The sequence below is a fragment of the Meleagris gallopavo genome, chromosome 5, assembly GCF_905368555.1.
Source record: "Meleagris gallopavo chromosome 5, MGAL_WU_HG_1.1, whole genome shotgun sequence".
NCBI lineage: Eukaryota > Metazoa > Chordata > Aves > Galliformes > Phasianidae > Meleagris > Meleagris gallopavo.
The window spans coordinates 55,997,722-56,016,972 of NC_139408.1; the positions used below are offsets into that span (position 1 = coordinate 55,997,722).

General features: G+C 46.8%; 1 protein-coding gene across 8 annotated transcripts in view; it reads right to left on the reverse strand.

Moving 5' to 3' along the window:
- The window catches only part of FBXO34 (F-box protein 34), a 36,167-nt gene extending 22,020 nt beyond the window's left edge, over nt 1-14,147 (reverse strand). For 5 of the 8 annotated variants that reach the window (XM_085225867.1, XM_085225881.1, XM_085225880.1 and 2 more), the window contains exons 1-2: nt 13,989-14,144; nt 1,723-1,802 (exon numbers count right to left, since the gene is read on the reverse strand). The gene's annotated coding sequence lies outside the window, so the exon portion shown is untranslated. Of the gene's footprint in view, nt 1-866; nt 1,178-1,722; nt 1,803-13,988 lie in introns of those variants that run through there. The other 3 variants (XM_085225868.1, XM_085225873.1, XM_085225871.1) reach the window with 3 other exon arrangements.
- Nucleotides 14,148-19,251: the final 5,104 nt, after the last annotated feature.

The window sequence follows — 19,251 nt, forward strand, 5'->3', positions numbered from 1 at the left end:
CACAATGTCACCCCTCAAATCCCCACTGTTCAACCTCAAGGCACTTTTTTTTCCCCCCTCCCCCCTTTTTTTTTTTTTTTAAAGGGTGCATCAGATGATGACTGAAAGTGGAAATGCTTCATTTAGCACATACACTTGTTAAACTGCTCACAGCATGCAAATAAAACACCGCATTGTGCAAAAGTCATTCAGCCTCCCCGTCCGTAGATATGAGCAATGGAACTGCGTCCAGGAAAGAGAAACTTGGAACAGCATGCAAATATTTCAGTCCTTCACTCCTAATATTCACATACCAGGCTGAAGCCCACATCAGTGTCACGCAGAGGGGTGACCACGTTGAGAAGCTGTTGCACAGAATGGGTGGGAAAACGACCATTATCTGCCTTTGCCCCAGTACTGCACCCTTTTATTTGTAGTTATTACTGCAAACTGCTTTTTTTTTTTTTCTAGACAATGGTTGTGTTATTATAGGTACCTTCATGCCGTGCCAAAGCACATACACACAGCAATTCAGAACAATCAGCCTTGTTTTCATGGGAGCAAAGGTTGCAGCCAAATGAAATGGGTGGAGATCACATTAAACAATCTTGGAATCTGCTAATAGGATATAGGAAAATGTGACCATAACGCAGATGCAGAGTTCCCCTTCCACCTTCCAATATCATGGATAAAATAGAAGCTTTGGAAAACCAATTAAGCTATTTGTACACTATGCAAGAAAAAGCTGTCTCAGTACACTAACAAGTATGCTAACGAGAAGCTCTCTAAAATAACAACACAACAAAACATTGACCTTTCAAAGGTCTGAAACCAACAAGCAAGTTCCCCCAGCCCAGAACACCACCTGCTGAAAAGAAACAGGATACCTGCTGGATGTCTGCTTATCCCCTGTAAACAGAAGCTCATAGCGCCGAACGGTCCTGCCTTAAAGACATCATCACATCCTCCTCTGCCTGACAGGGGAATTTTCATACTGAAACACCTTGCTTGGTCAGCCGTTACCTACACTCCCCTCGCCGGCTTTTGAGATGTGCATTAGTCAGCTTTCACCTTCCCAAATCTGATCGTGCCTCCGCATGATCGTACGCTGAAGTCATGTCCTTGAGCCCGTGACATCAGTCTGTTGCCATGGAAATGTACAGGGCAGTCCAAAATTCAGTATTATGGCATCACTGCAGGATCAGGCAGCAGATCAAGCCAACGCCCGAGAGCTGGTTAATGCAGCACAAACAGCTGAGACATTGCAATCTCAGTGCTACAGTCCAACTGCACTTTATCTTAATATTCTCCCTAAATAGGGCTTGAAGCCTCTTGTCAAGAAAGATGACCCAGGCTGTCATTAACATCGTGACAAACAGGCCAGCCATGACGCATCACTGAAGAAGGGCAATATGTTTCCAGGGATGGCCACGAAGGACGAGGGAAGTTCAGCTCTCTGAATAGAAGCTACCATCTGTTCCTACAGCAACACCAGACCTGCCTAGAGAGATCTTTCACAGAGAAATAAGGGTGGTCCCCTCAGCAGACGGATCAGGTGGTAGTTTGCACAAAGCTTTTCTGGAAATAAAAGAGTGCAGTGTCACACCACCGTCACCATCCTGGAAAAGAGGGCATTACATAAGATGTGGATCTTCACATTGAGCTTTGGCTGCGAACCAAAGATCACTCCATCATTAACCCAACCTATAACAGAGTAGTTTATTAGTTAAAAAAGGGTGGTACCTTCAAACAGTTGTTATTCCTTGTAGTGTTAGACATTATAGTTCTGTGGGTTTCCTTGCACACTCACGAGAATCACATTTCTGAAGAGCAAAAGGGAAGGAAAAAGGAAATTAGTTACAAGTTAATGACTAGCCAGCCCCTGAAACCAAAAAGATCTGCCAGTTTAACACAAAAAGCCAGTCCAGGAACACTGCTCATTCACCCCACTGCAAATGGTATACAGGAACCACCAGTACAATGCTGACAGTCAGAAAACCACCAATTACAGAATTGCAGAATGGCCAGGTTGGATGGGATCTCAAAGACAACGAAGCTCCAACCCTCCTGCCGCATGCAGGGCCACCAACCTCCACATTTCAGAGCAGCCCAGGCTGCCCAGGGCCCCATCCAACCTGGCCTTGAACACCTCCAGGGATGGACGGGGCATCCACAGCCTCTCTGGGCAGCTGTTCCAGCACCTCACCACTCTCACAGCAAACAACTTCCCCCTCACATCCAACCTCAATCTCCCCTCCCTCAACTTCAAACCATTTCCCCTTGTCCTGTAGTTGTCAACCCTTTCCAAGAGTTGATTCCCCTCCTGTTTGTAGGCTCCCTTTAGGTACTGAAATGCTGCAAAGAGGTCAATTGGAAGGAGTCCTAAGTGTCAACTGAGCAAATACACCCCAAAGAGAGCCCAACTGCCTTCAAAGGCGGCTGCCTTGCCACCAAGGAAGCAGCTACTGGGAAAAAGCTGCTTCAGAACCACAGGTCCCAGGCTGCAGGGACAGCAGGGACTACAAAGAGGAACCGGAAAGCTTGAAGCATCAACTCCAGACCCCTTCCTTTAGCTGCTCCTCCATTCACACTGAGCACAGGCATTCAGGGATCTGGCTGCTGATCACAACACCCAAACCCACGACCTTGCAGCCCGATTGCTGCTCCATATTAGGTCTCCATGTAAACACAGCCACTCCCTGTGCACTCAACCCGTTTCAGTTCACCTCCTTCCGCTTTTTCTTAGTAATCCACACGACTTCTGTAACTCACTCAACGCTTCCTCCTGCAGAGCTGACCTCCATCCTTCCCGTAACCTCAGACGCACCCATACTTTCTTCACAGTGCCATTAGAGAGCTGTAGGCACAACAAGGAACACTCGGGTACCGACGTAACCCTTACCTGTTCCTAACCCCCCCCCCCCCGCCCAGGTCCTTGGCTATAATTAACCCATACTGTGTTATCTAACACTAAACACAAGCCTCAGGGCTGGGAACCATCGTTTATTTGTCTCTGCAATGCCACACACCCCAGTGGTGTTGTATAAATAAATTCCACAACCTGTTTGAGCGTGAGTCTGAGCTTGATTCAGACCTGAATTATACCAGGTTGCTGAATGTACAAACACCCCTGCTCAACTCCCTGCTCTCTTTAGCAATGTCAACTTACGCAATTAGCCACCAGCGCCAAACATCACGACAGCTAATTGCTGCTGTGGACCACAACTGCAAGAAAAAACACAGCGTTTAAATCCCTTTGCTTTTAAATACAAATTGCAAATTACGAAGGGATGAACAGGCTGCTGTCATTCAGGAGTACGCACCCTGACAAGTGCCACGTGCCAATGCCACCTCAGCCACCAAAGCACTCAGACCTGCCCCAGCCTCAGCCCTCAGACACCCAACGTGTTACCCAGTTCCAAGGCTGAAGCACTGCAGGAGCAGAGATTCTCATGGCAACCTGAAACGAAGCGGATTTCAGATCCAAATAAAGCCAGTAGGCTTCATCTCCATGGAGCTCCTGCAACATAACATAGGCTGAGCAAGTTACTTAGGATAGGAGTCCTTCTCATTAACGACCTAGGAATTTACATTTAAGTCAGGTAGTGTTTTCTCTTTCCTAGATAGAGAACTGATGCTATCCAGCCCTGAAAAATCAACCCGGCTTCTGCAACAAGGAAAACTTGCTCACATGTACATGCCAACAGAAATCTATGTGATTTCTATCTATCACAGATCCACGTTAGACTTTTTCCCAATAAATTCTCTGCTAGTAGATAATTTACCTTCAGTTTACTTTCTACATTCAAGACAGATCACACCCCCGTGATGGATGCTGAAGCTTTCTAGTAGGCCCACACACCCATCCCAGCTGACAAGCACCAAAATGCAAAGACCTGCAGCCACTCAGCATCCTTTTCCCAGTCCGCACACTGACTGCAACAATCCTTACATGGCTTCAGGTTGCTCAGCAGAGCAACCACACCTGCAAGGCAAACACACAAAAGGAAGGAAATGCTGAGGGCACAGTTCAACCATCAACAGGTAAATAAAGGCCTGGGAAGATTCAAGGCTGGAAGGGGTTGGTTAACAAGCTTCAAGAAACTGAGCACGGGGAAGGACAACTTCACCACCCCAAATGGCCACAGGAGCCTTATCAGCTTGCACAGACCCCAGAGCAATTCCCAAATACCAACTGCAGTGCTGGCAAGTCAGACAGACCATTTGGGGAAGCAGGACTTGCATAAGGATCACGTGGCCAGCAGCTTTCTGAAGCAGCAGTGGCCAAGAACAAGCTGAATCAGGTAGCCCTGCTTCTAGAGTACTTATCAGGCTTCAATCTTGTTTTTCTTTAGATAATGCCCAACCCGACCTCCAGCCTCCTGTCCCTGCAATATCCATGGACGAAAGCAGAGCAGTGTTCAGCTACAGATTTCCAAAGTAACATGTCATTTTTTTCACAAAAAGAAATAAATGCCTCCTTAAAAAAAGGTGATGCAGTTCGTCTCATTAAGAGACCCATATTGTTCTTATCAAAGCATGGATCCACTCCAGTGCACTATGTACACACCAGTTTGCAAAGCACGTGTGGGTCTTTTTCTCTCTGAAAGCCACTCAACCAATGCAAGACCTGACCAGGGGGCCTCTCACTCTTTAATTATTTGAAATCCACCATCCCTTCACCTTAAGCTATTCCAAGAGCTTAATGCTGCAGCTGGATCAGTATAGTGTTATTCTACACGACCAACCCAGCAGCCAAGTTACAACCAACACAACCAAGCCCAAACTTCAGAAAAAAAAAATATAATAATCTATCAACATAAAAAAGCACATTACATTTTCTTTCCCAAGACACTTCACTCGTCATCAAATATCTGTCTTAGTGCGTTACCATCCTCCCATCACCCTGACTTGAGTTACCATGCTTACAGCAAGAAGCAGCCAGAGCCAAGAGCACTGCCTCGAATCCAAGCACAGCTTGCAAGAACAGACCCCCTTTGGGGCAGTGACAGTTGAGTTCAATTTAATTAAAAAACAAACTACATTTCCATTCGAGTCAAAGTCAGAGACAAAGAACTGTACACAGCTCAGACTGCACAGTCAGCTGTCTCTATAGGAATAGATCAGATTAAACAGTTCTGCAGCAATCCAAAAAGAAAACGTTACTCGGACAAGAGTTTAAGCACTGACCAGTCCTATGCTACCCAAGATCCAGGCATTTCTCTGTGGTGTCCCATGGCTGTAAGCAGCAAATTTCAGAAGCACCATCTATCTGAATCATCAGTTCCAAGGAGCTATTTTATCAGGATTCACACCGATGCACAAACGCACTTTTATCCCGTTTCAAAGGAAGACAAGGAGTCCTCCCTGAAGCTCTGCCCACTAATTCTCTTTTGCATCACACGGGTTGCATTGAGGGCCACTTCTCCCTCCGCTGGGGAACAGAAGCAATGTGGTTCAGGTACAGGCTGTTCCCCAAGCCCACTCACACCGCAGGGCTCCTGTTCTATGGCAGCAGACTGGTGGAGAAGCTGACTCCAGCTGTTCAATTTGGCTATTCAGGATCTAATGCAGACAGAAACTCATTAATGCATCTCTGTGGAAGCAAATGTAAACCAGTTAGCATTTAGTTTTTATTTAAATCTTTTAGGACAAATAACATGAGCGCTATGTATCTTCACCTGGCAAAGCTCTAGGAGAAACCTCACCTGAAGCTGCCAGGCAAGAAATTTTAGGATACTTTTGCTACACTGCAGACACACCTCTAGCACACACAAACCCAGAGAAGCATCACGACAGCTGAAGAAAACTTTGCCCTGGCTAACATTCATGTAATTAAATTACAGTTTCACTCCAGGGAAAAAGGAAAGAGCACTTAAGTTTTGTTTAGATTGAAGTGCTGCAAGCCACGCCACTTATCTGCTATCAGAACAGACTGCAGGGCTGCTCCGGTGATAATTCAGTAATGAAGTAACTGCATTTGGAAGGTATGCAATTAGGCCCATCTCCTCCCCTCCTCTCTCCCCCAAAAAGAAAAGGAAGCACAGTCGTTATCACATCTCCTCCTGGCTCTGCTACCCCCACCACTTAAAATACCTACAAAGCAAAGTAGAGCTGTCACAAGCTGCTAACAAGCCTGGCTTGGCCTGGCTGGCAGACCAAAGAAGGCATTCTCAGCATCTCCTCAGAAGGAAGTTCTTTCTTTACTTGGCTAGCTTTACTTAGTGGGACACCGTTCTCAGGCTCCCACACAAATTCATATATTAAGGTTAATATGCCTGTTTTGGGCTGCTCCAGGAAAAGCACCAGGAAAACGAAAAAACATGGCTGCTCCTGCTAATTTTAACTGTTAGCATCTCTCACCAAGCTTCTGGGAGCTGAATGTGACACAGGTGGCACTCCATGGCTTTGCTGACTCCAGCCTGGACACAGTGCTGATGGGTTGACAGCTAGACTAGGAGATCTCAGTGTTCTTATCCAACCTTAATAATTCTATGATTCTGTGGTATGTTGGCTTGTTTTACCTAAACAGCCTGCACTCCATTTTCCCTTACAGAGCTGCACATTGCTGCCTAGGTGTTTTATCTTACCATTTACCCTGAAGACTATAGCTGCCGTGTCACTGGACACCTTTTAGCAATCGGGTAAGGTGTTAAAGCATAACCAACCAATCATTAGGACAACTGGTTTAGTCTCCTGTCTCTGACATCTCATGCACCATCAGCACAGGGAGCATCTCATCACTCGAACCACTCCGAGCTCTCATTCAGAAGACTGCAGTGCTGTATTAAAAATGAACTCTCCGTAAGTTAGAATCACAGACTCATTAAGGCTGGAAAAGACCTTTAAGCTCACCACATTCATTGCTATCAGTAACCCCTCAAAAATAAGCATTTCAAGAGCAGTGGCAGAGGATCACCCAGGCCTGCTGTTCAGGGCACGAGCTCAGAAAGGCAAATCACACAATGGTTCATGTTGGAAGGGAGCTTTAAGACCATCCAGTTCCAACCCCCTGCTATGGGCAGGGACACCTCCCTCTAGAGCAGGTCGTTCACAGCACATCCAGCCTGGCCCTGAATGATTCCAGGTAGGGGGCATCCACTGCTTCTCTGGGCAACGCTGAACATCCCAGGCAGTGCAATCAGAGCGAGAGCAGAACACTGACACTCTGGGAAAGAGCTGCTAGAGGGGACAAGCAGCAGCCTTGCACACATTTAGCAAAACACAAAACAGACCAGGAGCAAAGTGCCAGAGCAGATGCTGCACCAAGGAAGGCATCTTTATATTTTGCAATAAAAGCTTAGGTGAGGCAAAGTTCAGAGCAAAGACCTCAATTAAGAGCTTTATAAATCAAGAAGGAGCTGGGCTGTCTCGTAAAGCAGCACACAAGACAGAGAATGAACCTCCAGCTCAGTGCTAGCAACTATCCCAACTTCAGCCATCCCAAGTCTTCTTCCAACCCAGAATCCAAACTCACTTTAAAACATAACCTCCAGTATGACACACTGCAGTGTGACTTACAGGCAACATTTTATGCTCGACTTTCTGCCAGCTCAAGACAAACCAGAGCCCAGCAATACGACCCTGATCTTCCCAAAGAAGGAACTCCCCAGTTCTCCATCCATCCAAGAGGATATTAACCACTCCAGAACAGTCCAATAAAACCATTTCCATTTTCCTTTATAGATTCCTTACTAGAAAAATCCAATCTTTTTCAAATTTTACCAATTAGAGGCCTTCTCTGCCTGGCACCTCACAAAACCACCTTGAGATGCTAAAAAATGAAGCAAAAGAGCAGCCTCTTACTAACAGAGGGCGTTCAGTAACTACATGCAAGGATGACTTTAAATCAAACTCTTCAGAGCTTATGAATTCACACAATGAGAATAGCTTTTCACAGAATTAGGATCAGACTTGATGTGCCCCAGTTTCCCCAGGGTTACTTTTAGAAAACCCACCTACACCTAAAACACATCAGCTGCTCCTCACGCTGTGCAACAGAATGACTGAAACCTCATTTTTAATGGTACTGTTTCAGCATTCACTTTAAGAGAATTTAATTTCAACACTTTGTTGAGAGGTTTTTTTGCACTCAAATGACAGAAGGAACTGTGTCAGATCCCAGGCTGAAAGATAGTGGAAATGGCAGCAAGCTGCTGTTAGGTGTGCAAGTCATTGGGAAGAGGAAAAAGATGCTACTGAAGCTTACTAAATCCAAGCTGGTAAAGCACCCAAAGCATAAAGTGAGCTAGAAGTGGCTTACAGTTGCTAGGGATGCTTAAAATTAATAAAGTCTCAAGTTATTTCCAAAGTTCACACTTAGTAATTAGCACAGCAGTAAGGCCCCAAATAAGTAAAGTCAGCCTCGCTCTGGTTGTTCTGACAGATGGAATAAGCTGTGTGCAAAGTTATTTTTGCAATTAGCAATTATACGTATCCTAAATATCAATTCTGTAAGTACAGCATGCAATAATGCATATATGGTACCAGAAACATTAAAGAAACACCATCTGAGTACTTGTTTTCCATCATTCTAGACATAAAACTAAAGAGACTGGGGTTGGATTTCTATTCAAGACCTCATTTTTCAAATCAATTGACTACCACAGAATCACAGAATGGCCAGGGTTGGAAGGGACCTCAAGGATCACGAAGCTCCAACCCCCCACCACAGGCAGGGCCACCAACCTCCACATTTCAGAGCAGCCCAGGCTGCCCAGGGCCCCATCCAACCTGGCCTTGAACACCTCCAGGGATGGACGGGGCATCCACAGCCTCTCTGGGCAGCTGTTCCAGCACCTCACCACTCTCACAGCAAACAACTTCCCCCTCACATCCAACCTCTATCTTCCCTCCTTCAACTTCAAACCATTTCCCCTTGTCCTGCAGTTATCTATCCATAATTTCACTGAAGCAATTTCTCTCCATGAAGTACATTTGCACAAAACAGTCCAAACAGTTTCCTCCAAAGAAAAATGCCTGCTTTGTCTAAAAACACATCCTCCTGATCTGCTAATTGACAGAACCAAAATGAAAAAGTATCTGAATTTCATGTTCAAACAACGTGCTTACTTGGGAAAGTCTCCACATTCTGCCCATTACTTCTCCAAAACCTAGCTTATAGGCATATCTATTCTATATTGTACATCATATACTGTAATGGAAAATCTGGATTTGTGCATTCTTACTGTTTTCTCACTTACTTCATGCTGAAAAGATACAGCCTTCTCCTAAGCCCGGCAGTTCTCGAGCTCCCTGCAGCAGCGTAATGAAGGATGGCTGAACCCCAAGTGCCCTTGACCAAGATACTCAACCTGTGCTCTACATTCTGAATTCAGTTTCTCTGTGCACAAAAGTCTACAGCTGCTCCAGCACAGGAAGTTTGTCTCAAAGACACCCAAAAACCCAGCAACTTCCCTCAGCGGTTCGCCTTGACCTCAGTGGTTATGCAGTGAGCAGCCCTGCAGGCACATCCAGCCCAGAGGGCATCTGCCAAGGGATGCCCAGCATATAGAGCCAGCCTGAGCCAAAAAAGCACTGGGAGGTCAATCAAAACCAACCCTATGCTCACCATGATGTGACGGGAAGCTTCTCATATTGCAGAAGAGGCACCAGCTTCTGAAGAAAGCGAGAACAAGCCACAAGCTTGATGCATTAATGCTGCTTTGTAGCTCCAGGAAAGGTATCCAGAACCCCTGTTTGCTGCTAGAAGAATGCCAAAGCTCTGCACGTTTAAAGGAATATTGGGAAGAGAAAGGATAATCCAAACTGATGTCATTTGCAAGGCAAATACACGACACACAGGACTGCATGCTATTAACCAACATTGAGCAACACTGAAAGCAGAGGTTCTGAAAGCAGCAGGAAGCTCTGCCTGAAACAAAGCGAAAATGCTTTCACAAAAATACTTCTGTGGCCAAATGAAATACTGAGTTCAACAAAGCAAGCAAGCACTTACACCTATCGTGGTGGGTTTTTTCCCTTTCCTCTTCTTCTCAAGCAGGGAGTCACTTATCTCAAAGCTATCAAAAGAAAACACTTTCAGAGTCAAAGTGAGAAAAGCTGCAGAAAAGAAAGCCCTGCCTGGCACAAACAGATAGTATTTGAGAAATAAAGAAGAGATCCTCCAAGCTAGAGGAAGGAAGAAAACAGTTCTGAATAATTTACTTCATGTAGCTTAGTTCCTGCCAAAACAGCTCTATAAATCCCATGGTGGTTCTGATAATCTCCATTCTTAGAACAAAAAAAGCTAAGACTGAACATTAGCAACATTAATTGTGCGATATGACCTGAATGATGCAAGAACAAGTAGTTAAACCAACCACAACATCTGCTGAATTTTTAATCACTACTTGTTTTGCTGCGAGGCAGAAGAACGCTGCATATTGGCTTCCAAGCACTGTAAAGAACAGCACATTAGGACAGCAAGATTTCAACTGGCAGAAATTCAGCCTCCGTCCTACCTACATGCCAGTACTTTGCTATGAACTGCAGACATAGCAGCTTCTAAGCAGGAATTTTTTGTTAATCGTTTGGAAAAGACCGTGCTTTCTGCACCCCAAGGTAACAGTCAGCCATTTCTGACTAATTAAAGAAATGATGTTTCCTTAACGGCCATTTGCATGTCCCTCTGTAGGGTATTTTTACTCTCAAAACATTATCGGGCAGTCGCACAGCCACCCAGCAGCAATTCCATATGAAAGTGGCAGCTGAACCTCAGACGTGTAGGACAGTGATCTATGTAAACATGTACTGCAAGGGGAGGTGCAACTGCAACACATCGAGGCATCCTTGAGCTATATTTAATCATCTGCCTCCGATACCCACTGCACTGACACTGCAGAAACCCACACCTCACTGTGGCTGCCCAGGTGAATCATAATCACAGAATCCTAGAATGGCCTGGGTTGAAAAGGACCACAATGACCATCTGGTTCCAACCCCCTGCTATGTGCAGGTCGCCAACCAGCAGACTGGGCTGCCACCAATGCAAGCTGCACAAGGCCCCCAAAGGCAAAGCCAGCCTTGCAGTGCTTTCACTGCTTTTGAAGCCCAAAATAGCTTGATTAAAACAACCATGCCTACAGAGGCACATGTATCTCTAGTGATGGTACGGGCATGAGACTGCAACAGCAGGATTAGCAAGTGATACAGCAAATAGTCGAAAGGGGGCAAAAAAAATAAGTTATCTGGGGAATAAATACATACTAATTCCACAGCTACACCCAGGATTTGCATGATAAGCAGTTGTCCTGATTCTTGTTCTGATTTACTGGGGGGGAGAGCGACATTTCTTTAAAAAGGATAATGTTTACACACAAAAAAAAGTAAAAACATTGCCTCTAATAAGTCTGTCATTATGACTTTAATAGATTCTAACTTTGGTAAGTTATTAAAGTCAAAACAGCTTAGAAAACAAGACCAGAAAATGTGGTACGAACAAGAACTGAGCAGCCACATATACCAAAGCAGCATTCCTGTGCCTCCCCCACTGCAGAGCTCCCAGATCTGAGAAGCTGGGGTCTGACCAGCAGCTTTCACTTAGACCTCCTTCCAAAGCTTAATAATACTAGATGTTCCCATCTGTACATGAGTCCAAATAACTCACGAGAGGAAAGAAAAAAAGCAGTAGATTGTGACAGGAGATAGGCATGCTTCCACAACTGCATGATCTTGAACAGCAACCTTCAGACCAGCACTATGTTTTCCTTACAGGCTCAGCTATAATGGGGGCAAGAAAAGCTGCCACCTTCATTGCACTGCACTGATGGGAGAAGAGATTAAAATCAGCAGCAAAATACTGAAATGCACAATATCTGAGGTTAATAAAGTAACTAGCATTTGAATACTGTACTGAACCACCCGTGCTGTGAAGGTACAGGGTGGCAAGAAGCTAAACTAACACGTCATGCTGAATGTGTCAATTCTTGGAACCTCAGGGCCAGTTAGCAGCCAGGTGGTATCTTGTGTATACTACACCATGTTCAACTTCACAGCACATCAATCAACACAGCACCTCTGTACCCCAAACCGCAGCCCTTCCTGGCATGGAAGCTGCAGGCAGGTCTCTATGCACAGCTTGCTGTTACGGAGCTCGCTGCCCAGTGCCACGGCACACGCCTGCAGCAGGAGCTTCCAGCTCTAAGGGACACAGAGAGGTGTTTTATGCACCTGTAAGAAAATCACTTGCAGCTTAGAGCTTGACGAGTCACCCCTGCACGCTCACAGTCCTTATCTGAGTAAAGATTTTAACGAGCGTTTAGAACATAAAGCTGTTTCTTCAACCTCTGCTTGTCCTCCAATTAAATACAAAAGAAACAACTTAATCATCCAGGGCCTGCGAGATGATTTTAAGACAGCGGCATCAAATCCCACAACTTTTCACACCTATTAAAATGGAACTTTGTCATATGAAGGGGAGATTTTGATAAGTGCAATGCAATTAACAGATGCTGCCTTTGTTACCAGACTGTTCGTGACGAAGCACAGGCTCCTTGACATTCCATCTCCTTCCCTCAAAGGCGCCGTGCTGCAGCAAATTTATGGTTTTACCACGTAAAAGGAGAATTTGGACAGGTTACCTTCAGAATCGCTCAATGAGGCTCTTTCACTCCAGGAAAGCGGGTGGCTGCTGGAAAGCCATAGAGGCACTCCCTTCCCCCTCCCCTCAGGACCAAAAACGCTGGATGGAAAACACTCCCACCCCCTGCAGCAAGGGATTAGGTATTTATTAAAAAGGAATCAAAACACTGTTAAAAAAATAAATAAATAAAAGGCTTCCAGTTATGATTTCAAAGGGTAAGAAGCAGCTCTGGTGCAACTAAATTGGGGCTGCGTTAGGAATTCTTCTGCTCACCGAAGAAGTTGTTGCTCCCATGTAGGCAGGATGCCATTCGTCCGCCTGCGCTGCTCACACTGAGCGCAGAAATAGACGTGTTGAATTTTCTTCCCTCCGAGTGAGTCATTTTGCTACCACCGCGTTAAGCAGTAACAACATTAACAACCTACAGGCACCTATCGGTTCAGACTTTGGACTCCCAAAAACGACTGCCTACCTCCACCAGCGGGGTTTTTCAGCTCTTCTCCGGGGGTGACAGACAATTACAGAGGCCAATTATGTAAAACCTTTCATCCGAGAAAACGCGGAGGGCTACGCAAACATTCATTAAGCCTCGCAACTCCTCGAACTCACCAGTTCAAAGCCAGCTCACCTATCTCAAGCCACCAAAACTGGATCCCGAGAGCAGCATAACCGAGATAGCATGCAGCGCAGCAGGGCCAACCACTCGGCTATTTACGCAGCTCCACGGGCGGGTTTTACAGCCGTGAGCCGGTTCTATGGGAGCAGACAGGCACACTGCTGCGGGACCACTGCTATCCCCACGGCTTCTGCTGACGAGAGGGATTTGTTTTTGTTGTTTTTTTTTCTTCTTCCCCCCCCCCCCAGATAAAAGCCACACGGTCACCTCGGTTTGCTGAAGGAACTGAAAGCTGCGCTCGTTGCTTCAAGCGAGGCCTCGGAGGAAGCAATGTTGAGAAGAAATCGTTTCCACTGCGTTGGACCGTGCAGCCTTCCCTCGGTCCTTACACAACTCCCACGTGAAGGCGCTATCAGAAGTAACACGCACTCGACCCTGCCGTGTTTTCGCTACAATGACGGATATTCAGAACCCCTTCTCCGGCCGGCTGCCGAAAGCCCTCTCAGGAAGCGGCAGCACGCAGAGCCGCGGGCCGGCCGGCCGTTCAGGAGGCCCCGCGAGCCCCGCACGGGCGGCCCGGAGGAGTCCGGCCCCGGCCCCGGAGTACGGCCCTGTCACGGCCGGGAAGGCCCGGAGCGAGCGGGCCCGCGGCCGGGGCGCAGCCAACCGCCCCTCCACGGCCCCGCAGCCGCCATGGCCGGCCGGGAGCGCGGGCGCTGCGCGCGGGGCCTGCTCGCCGCCCGCTCGCCTCCCGCCCACCTGCCCACCCGCCGCCCGCCCAGAGATCCCGCCGCGCCGCTAGAGGCCTACCCGGAGCGCGGCCCACAGCGAAGGGAATCCCGGCGGCGCGCAGCGCGAAGCCGCCAGGCTGGGCTCGGCGCGGCGCGGCCGGATCCCCCGAGCCCAGCGGCGGCGGCGGGAGGAGCCGCGGAGGCCGCGCCAATCCGCGCCCGGGGCGGGGCGGGGCGGGACGGGTCTGGGCCCGCCGGGGAGGGACGCGGAACGCCGCCCCCGCGCCGTGCCAGGCACCGCGCCGCCCGAGTGCTCGGCGCCTCCGCGCCCCTGGGACGGCCGGGGCTGTCGAGGAGCGCCTGCGGAGCCTTCCCTGGGCCCCCAGCTCTTCGTAGGACCCTGGTGTCCTCCACGGGGTCGCGGCTCTCCCGAGATCTCCGTAGTATCCAGAATTCTCTTCAGGACATCGGTGCTCTCCTCAGAGTGCAGCCAGGCACTGACCACAGAATCATAGAATGGCCTGGGTTGCAAAGGAGCACAATGCTCATCCAACCCCCTGCTGTGTGCAGGGTCGCCAACCAGCAGCCCAGGCTGCCCAGAGCCACATCCAGCCTGGCTATGAATGCCTCCAGTAATGGGGCATCCACAACCACCTTGGGCAACCTGTTCCAGTGTGTCATGAAGGATCCTGGCAGGTCTTTCCCAAACGGCGTCCATAGGTTCCAGGCTTGGGATGTCTGAAGGCAGACCCCAGGGTTTGGGGCCTGATGTCTCGAGTCTTGTGCCTTCATGCCAGTGTGCTGGGTGCTGTGAGGGTGAGTGACCAACATGATGTGACACTGAAAGCAATGGGATTGCCAGCATAGAATCACAGAATTGGAACAGACCTCATAGATTCCAAGTCTAACCCACCCCCACCACACCCCCTGACCGCGTCCCCCATTGAATGCCACATCTCCACTGTTCTTCACACCTCCAAGGATGGTGTGTGCACTGTGCCAAACTGCTGCCGTGCTCCGTGGCACTGACAGCTGATGAGCAGCTTGAATGCACCCATGAGCTAAAAACGAAACAGTCCTCCACAAGCAGTCAAAATAATTAATTTCCCTTTAAAAACTACCTAACTCCTGCGAGAAGGGGGTTAGTGCCTGAGGATGTGTCCTGGCCATGCAGAGGATGTTAGGAGCATCATCAGCACAGTGCCAGCCATTTCAGCTGGTTTGCTCCACTGTTTCTGCCTGAGCACAACTAAATACATTCTGTCATTGTTTGTGTGGTTGCTACCCTCAGCTGACAAAAACACGAGCTGTTTTTTCTGCTGTGGATGTATCCACAGGCACTGCGGGCCCTGGGCCGCAGTTGGTCACACCAGCATCACCCCAGGCATCGCTGCTGTGCTGTCCTGCCCAGGGAAACCTCAGCGTGCTGGGCGAAAGGGATGGCAACCAGAGAAATCCTCTCAACCAAAGGCACTGAGAACAAGAGTGAAATGCAAAGGGAATGCACTGGGAGAAGGGGAATTAAGTAGTGTCACCAGATGGTAGTGTGAGACTCAGTGTTCCCTGTGAGGATCCTCCCCCCTCCTCAAAAGATTTCAGCAGTTCATGGCTACTTAGAGAGAACAGGGAGCGATGCAGGTCCCTGCAGGGGACCACAGATGATCAGGGTGAGATCAGGACTGGGGCTATCTGTAAGCAAACCAAAAAGGGCTGATTCCTGCAGCAAGGCTACAATGGAGACGCTACTAGTTCTGCGTAATGCAACACTGCAAAAAGATCCCTGAGACCATTGTCAAGCTAAGAGCAGTTACTGCGTCAGCACAGCACCATGCCTCAAGAGTCCTACCGAGCAGCAGAACTAATCAGCCAAGGCACAGGATCGCGTTAATATGGCATCTCAGATGGCTGAGGTGAATCTCCCAAAGCCTCTGGGGGCTCTTGGCTACACAGACACTGTTCACAAAGCTGGAGAGAGAAAAAGAAGGAAAATATTGGTAAAACGTGCTCAAGGTCAAACACCACATTGGTGAGAGGACTGAAAACAGAACCTGCAGTTCCTCACCTCTCCAGTACTTTCTCCACTGGGTCATAACAAAATCCCAGAAGAACAATGGGGTTTTGCTGCTGGTGACCCAGTAGCTTCATAGTAGGTATTCTGGTATAGGATCAAGTGATTTCTTTCCCCTAGCCTTTGTACTAGTCCAGCACATTTCAGTGACAGACACAAGAAGATACCACCAGATGTCTTAAAGGGGATTGAAAACTGTTATAATAGTCCCCATGACTGTACAAACCCAATCTTTTGTTGTAAGCTGATAAAAGACAGCGAAATGCCATTTGCTGCTAAGTGACTTCTAATGATTAAATAAGGTTTCTCCTTCCATCATCTCCCCCCCACCCAGGGCATTTAGTGATAATATAAGACAGATTTTGCATGTTGTTTAGCTTATATGGCCATCTGGCACTTTTGCATTTCAGTAGCCTTGAACATTGGAAAAACAACAGATAAAGAAAACCAGTCCTATCTTATCAGAGACCTGGAGAAGTTTAACTCTCTCAGAGTACACAGGATTAACCAGGTCATATAGCTCTTTATTTATAGTTTCCATCTTAATTAGCAGTCATATTCTGCAAAGCTTTTCCACTCTAAACCCAGTTGTTCCTTATCTCCTTTGCCTCTGTTTTGGTGGTGAAACACTTCACTCCAGCAGTTGCACCCAGCTTCTAAATAAGACATTCTGCTCCTGGGTGGTGGAGTTGCATGCTGAGAAATGAACCACAGGTTTTAACCCAGAATAAAAAATGACTGGTGTCTTGTCAATGCTTGGGGGGAGGATGCTCTTTTCAAATGAAAACATAGTGGTCCTGACCTAACTCAATTAGAAACGTACCTAATGCTGCTGAAACATCGACTAATACCTCTGCACTAAGCAGTTTCTTCATCTGCTTTTGCTAAAGGGGATAGCTGTACAATTCACCCACTGTAACCTCACTCCAAACAGTGCCTGGAAAGAACTCGAAGCGTGCTCCCCACTCAGCAGTGGCTTAGGGCTGATCCTGCATTTGTTCTTGGGTTAATTCCTGCTCCCATCTTCCTTGTGGAAAAAAAAAAAAAAAAAAAGGAAGAAAGTCTGAATCTTTTTGGAAGTGAATGTAATTTCCTTAAGAATATGGTTTTAATATGGCTTTTGGCCTCGGAGCATAAGACCAGCTGCAGGATGCTTCCACCTGTAGTGCTGAGTGAGAAGGGCTTTTGTCTGGAATCTGTAACAGCAGGGAACGTTCATTGTAAACACAATGTAAATAACAGAGGATGTAAAGATATGCAGAGATAAAAACTACCCAGATCTTGTTTTTAACCACACCTCACATTTTATGATTGCTAGTTTGCATTTTAGACTCCATGCAGTGAAAACTGGGAGCTTATAAATGTGCTACAACATCTGACTGCTAGGTATCAGGCTGCCAGAGTGCAATTTAACACCTCGAGTCAGGTACCTCGCCTTGCTATTTATAACCCAGTAAGTGTGAGACAGCTCCCAAGAGTGAGTGGAAACTCCCACCTCCCTTGCAGAGACCTGGCTGCAGGAAACATTACAAAGAGGGCTCGTCCAATGGAGTGAGGTTACCATTTTATTTTTACCACTGTGGGCTGCAGGGACTGTGCTTGATGTGGTTTATTGCATATAGTTGAGGCAGTAGAGAAAACGCCCCAAAAAAAGGGAAGCTCTCCTTGTCCTGGTGAGAGTCCCAACATACATCTCCTTCTTGGCCCAAGGTAGGACTGTATACGTGCTCCCCTCCCAGGCTATAGGCTGATACATCAGGGAGTTCGTGGGTCACTCACTGCTGTGCTACTGGTACTCCTTGTGGAGGCCTTCTTCCTTTGACAGCAGGAGAGCAGCAGCTACGTGATGCTGTGGACTACAGCTTTGTAACTCCATTTGCCTGAACTCTGGCCAAAAATATATTCAGAAATTGCAATTATTTCTAGACTATATTTAAATATAGGTTTCTCTATGTATTGCTCTTCAGTAATGGGCATTTATGCAAGGGTAGGAAGAATTGCCCTCACAAAACACAGTATCTCACATGAAAGAATGAAAAGTAGAGCAGGAAGAGCATGTTAGCAGATTTCCACAAAATGATTTCCGTGCTACAAAACGTATCTGATAATGACACTCATATTTTCAAGAAACAGGGAAATTCTAATTGGTTCTCAAAGCTTCAATGGCTTAAATGTAAGCATATTATCACAAAATCATCAGGACTGCATGAGAATGACACATTTAATCTTTCGGGCATGTATAATACTTGTACAAGATAATGAGTTTATGTATTCATATTGCTTCTTTTTAAATGGTAATATGTTTATTCCTCTTAATACAGTAGAATCAGTAGCAATCAGGAATTTGGCTGGAAAAAAAAAATGACCATGCTTTATCTTAAAGTGACATTAAAATACTTTAAAATTGTGGCATTATTCAAATACAAAAAGACCACTGCAGTGTCCTAGATATCATTAGTGGAAAGTGTAATTGCAGTCATTAAGGAAACTCATTCTTGGCTGTAGCCTAGGCAGCTCAAGTAACAACCAGTGAAGCTGCAGGCACAGTCTGAGCTTGCCAAGGACCTAAGTTACGTTCTCACGTTACGAGTTTGCAAGGAGTGTGCCCTGCTAGGCTATCACTGATGTTACTCGAGCTGGTGAGGTTAAAGCCCAGGCTGTAGTATAGCCACACTGCCTAAACTCAGTACTAACAGACACTCAAGAAGAAATTAACTGAGCAACAGCTCTGGTCTAGATGCTCTCCTGGTATGAAATAAGAAAAAATGGTTTTTGGTTGGAAAACTGTTGTTGTTTTTTTTTTTTTTTTTTTCCTGAAAGCCAGTGGTTCAGCATGGTTCAAATAACTGGTCTTTATTCTGATATCATAGGGTATAATTCTTGAATGCTCTCAAATTCCACTGATCCAGGGGGAAAATGGCAGTAACAAAATGCAGCAAAGAGTCAGGACTACATTGGACTCCGTGGGCAGGGTCTACAAATACAAACTCCTGTAGCTGTTGTTTAATTGGGCCTTTTTTATACCAGTGGGGTATCTCAGAGCGTCAATAAACTCCAAACTGTTAATTATTATTTTACAGTATATGAAGAATTTTATGGCCAGGATTTGCAAAGTTTCCAAATCTTTGCTGTATCTCTGGCAGCCCACACAAGGAAACGTGTGGTGGCATTTCTCTGCCAGCTGTATTCTGTGATGCGCAGAACCAGTAGCAGATGGTGCAAAAGAGACCGCTGCTGCAAGAAGCAGCTCTGTACTCATACTGAGCATCCTTCA